The sequence below is a fragment of the Symphalangus syndactylus genome, chromosome 8, assembly GCF_028878055.3.
Source record: "Symphalangus syndactylus isolate Jambi chromosome 8, NHGRI_mSymSyn1-v2.1_pri, whole genome shotgun sequence".
Classification (NCBI taxonomy): domain Eukaryota; kingdom Metazoa; phylum Chordata; class Mammalia; order Primates; family Hylobatidae; genus Symphalangus; species Symphalangus syndactylus.
The window spans coordinates 34999658-35003995 of NC_072430.2; the positions used below are offsets into that span (position 1 = coordinate 34999658).

Consider the following 4338-nt stretch of genomic DNA (forward strand, 5'->3'; position numbering starts at 1 on the left):
GCAGGATCTGTAGTGAGTTTATTCTTACATTGGTAATTTACTTTTTTTACCTTTGTCAATCTTGCTACATGTTTGTCAATTTTATTCATCTTTTTGAAAACCCAGGTCTTTGATTCACTGATGGTCTCTGTTGTCTTACTGTTTTCAATTTAACTGATTTCTGCTCTTTATTTCCTTCCTTCTGCTTGCTTTGGGTTTATTTTGTTCTTTTTTCCTACGTTCTTGAGGTAGAATCTTAAATTATTAATTTGAGGCTTTTCTTCTTTTCTAACATATGTATCTGGTGCTTTACATTTTCATTTCAGCACTGCTTTCGCTGTATTCTACCAATTTTGATATACTGTATTTTCCTTTTCATGTAATGCTTTTTTAAAAAATTCACATGATACTTCATCTTTGACTGACGAACTATTTACACATGTGGTATTTCATTTCCAAGTGTTAGGAAATTTTCCCATTATATTCCTATTATTAATTTCTAGATTGATTCCATTGTGGACAAAAAGCACACTCAATATCATTTCAGTTACATTTTTTGCATTTGAACTGTTATTTCTTATTTTCCTATGGTGAGATAATCATAAATATATTGTGAAGGAAATTTCTCATAACCTTTCTCATTACTGGCAATATTTATTATTATAAATCTATAGAAATTCAATTAAAATATATAGATACAGGGAAACTGTATCATTACCAGGGTAGCTAATGAAAAACAACACATAAAAATATTTTCTGAATTTTAGAAAATAAGTTGGAACTACAAAGTACTAAGAATTGACCATCATAAGTCACTTAATTTTGCTTATTTATACAGCTTTTGTACTTTTTAATGGAAAATAACCCAGCTCTCTTAAATCTACATCTTCCACTCTCTCAGTGTTATAAGTTGAATTGCATCCCCTGAAAAGACCCATTGAAGTACCACAGAATGGGGTTTTATTTGGAAAAAGGATAATTACAGATGTAATTAGTTAAGAAGAACTCACACTGGAGTAATGTGTGCCCCTAATCCAATAAGACTGGTGTCCTTATGAGAAGAAGAGAAGAGACACAGACACATGAGGGAAGGCAGACGTGATGACAGAGGCAGAGATTGGAGTAATGCAGCTTCAAGCCAAGGAACTCCAAGAATTACAGGCCACCAGCAGAAACTGAAGGAGGCAAGGAAGGCTTCTACCCTACAGGTTTCAGAGGGAGCATGGCCCTATAAACATCTTGATGTTGGACTTCTGGCCTCCAAAACTATGAAGTAATGAATTTCTGTTGTTTTAAGCCACCAAGTTTGTGGTACTTTTTACGACAGCCCTAAGAAAGTAATACATTCGGCTTTCTTTTTAATTCAATTTTTAAGTTTTTTATTGTTTCCCTTTTTTAAATTTCTTTTTTATTGATATATAATATTTGACATAATTATGAGATATAGGTGATATTTTGTTACATGCATAGAATGTGTAATGATCAAGTCAGAGTATTTGAGGTGTCCATCACTTTGTAGTATTTATCACTTCTATGTGTTAGGAACAATTCAAGTCCTCTCTTCTAGCTACTTTGAAGCATACAATACATTCTTGCTAACTAAAGTCATTCTCCTCTGCTACCAAATGGGAGAACTTATACCTTTCATCTAACTGTATATTTGTACCCATCAACCTGCCCCTCTTCATGCCCCCTTCCACCAACCACCCATCCCAGCCTCTGATATCTATCATTACATTCTCTATGTTTATGACATCAACATTTTTAGCTTCCATGTATGAGTGAGAACATGTGATATTTGTCTCCCTGGGCCTGGGTTATTTTACTTAATATTATGACCTCCAGTTCCATCAATGCTGCTGCTGCAAAGGACATCATTTTATTATTTTTAATGGCTGAATACTATTTCATTGTGTATGTATACCACATTTTCTTTATCTTCTAATCTACTGATGGACACTTAGGTTGATTACAGATCTTTGCTATTGTGAATAGTGCTCAACAATCATGTAAGTACAGGTATGCCTTTGAAATACTAATTTCTTTACCTTTGGATAGATCCCCAACCATGGGATTATTGGATCATATGGTAGTCCTATTTTTAGTTTTTAGGGAAATGTCCACACTGTTTTCCATAGTGATTGTACTAACTTACTTTTCAAACAACAGTGTATAAGAATCCCCTTTGCTCTAAATTATACCAGCATTTGTTATTTTTTGTCTTTTTAATTATAGCCATTCTAACTAAGGTAAGATGATATCTCATGGTTTTGATTTGCATTTCCCTGATGATTAGTGATATCGAGCATTTTTTTTTTTTTCTGGCTCCAAAGATCTTTTACTGAGATGCACTTGAAACACTTTGGTCCTTAATTTGTCAACTGAGTTGACAGGCTGATGGCTGATCTAGGTAAAGGTTTCATGGTAGCAAAAACACTTCCTGCCTATAATATATCAAAACAGGTTCCTGAATAACGTGTGAATGTCATCAGGGTCTCTGTCCCATCTACTTCAGGATTCGATTAAGCTCCTCAAATTTGTGGATCTGATGGATGAAGATATCCCCGTAGTGCCTGGCAACCTTGGTGTCTGTGATGTGGATCACGTCCTTATCGATGTAGAAGTCAACCACTGAGGCCAACTAAAATTAACCATCCAGGGCTGAGATGCCGCTGGTCCACACCAGGTTCTTCATCTTGTGTTTGAAGACCACAAGCTGGATCCGGAACTCCTGTTCTGTAAGGTCCAGGGAGCCAGCAAGCTTGGCCACAGGCATGGTGGTGTAGAGCTTGAGGAAGCTGCAGATACTTGAAAGCTGGGCCTGCTGCTGTTCTTCATCAGAAAACACCTTCAGCTGCTGAAGGAAGGGCTCTTTGTGGTACTTGGGGTACACATTATCATAGTTGGGCACTACAGGCGACAGGAACTTGGGGCAGGAGTAACTGAAAAATTCTTCATAGACTTTTAGGTGACTATTCTGCATGCGCAGCAACTTGTCCCCATATTTCTCCTGCAGTTGGAGGTGAATGCTCTCATTGACATGCATGGGGTACATCATGAGGGCAATGGCCAGCAGTGCATGCATCTGATTATTCTGCTTGTCAATCAACTCATACTTATATGTGGTCCTCTGGAACATGCTCTTGGTCCTCTGGATGTAGAGGAGGGTATTGGCGAAGACCTGAATGGCATCCTGGTAGCAATGCATCATCAAATATGCAAACCCAACATAATAGTATGTGGTGACCTGGCACTCTAACACACAGGAATACATGATCTTCTGGTTCAGCTCGATGTTCTCCAGCACCCTGATGGCCTGGTACTAATCTCCTAACAGGGAGTGCAGGCAGAGAAGCCCCACCAGGCTGAAGTAACCAAGTATCTCCCCAGCCACGCTCTCAGGGTCACCTCTGCTTGTGTATACCTCCAACTGTCGGTTGCTGTTGGATTTGTCTACCAAGGAATGAAGGACATTGAGGACACTGTGAACATTCCAGATTTTGGGACTGGAACAAAGGAAGTCAATCTCCTCCTCCAACTTCTTGGCAGTCTTACAGCAGTACTGACTGAATGACTGAAACTGGTAGATGAACTCATCAATGATATTCTAGAGCCCCTGGTTGGGTAGTTCAAAGGAAGGAGGACCATCAGCATTAAGAATATAGTTGAAGAGATTGCAATTGTTATAATAGGATTCAAACCTCTGCTCCAAGTAAGGTCCCCCACTGACTTTGGCGTATATGTGCCTGTAGTATAATTCTTTATATCAAACCAGGAAGACAGTATTGTTGCCAACCCGTGGAGCAATGGCTTCAGCCTGGAGCCAAGGTGTATTTTTGAAGAATCTTTCAGTCAGCTTGGTCCAGCTGTTCTCATAGATGTCCTGGATCCTATACATCTTCTGGTCAATGACATCAGTGGAGACACAACTGGCCTGTAGCTCATACACTTTCTGGTCAGTCAAATCCAAGTCAGTTTTGTGGAAATACTAGATGGAGTTTTTGATCACTTCAGGCATTACCTGATAGGTTTACTATTCATACTGACGTTCATAAGCAAAGTCCTGCTTTTGGATCTCCATAGTCGCCTGGATAAGCATAGGGGTCATAAGCCTCCTCAGACTCACAATCATCAGCGAGGTAAGACGTGGCTGCTGGGCTCACAAGCACCACCAGAAAGTGATATTGAGCATTTCTTATATACTTGCTAGGCATTTCAATGTCTACTTTTGAGAATAGTCTATTCATGTCCTTTGCCCACTTTTTAATGAAATTATTATTATTTGTTGTCATTGTTGTTTGAGATGGAGTTTCATTATTGTCACCCAGGCTGTAGTGCAATGGCACAATCTCAGCTCAC

General features: G+C 38.8%; 1 pseudogene; it reads right to left on the minus strand.

Annotated features, from left to right (window-relative positions):
* Positions 1 to 2467: 2467 nt before the first annotated feature.
* Positions 2468 to 4040, minus strand: LOC129487581 (eukaryotic translation initiation factor 3 subunit L-like; annotated as a pseudogene).
* Positions 4041 to 4338: the final 298 nt, after the last annotated feature.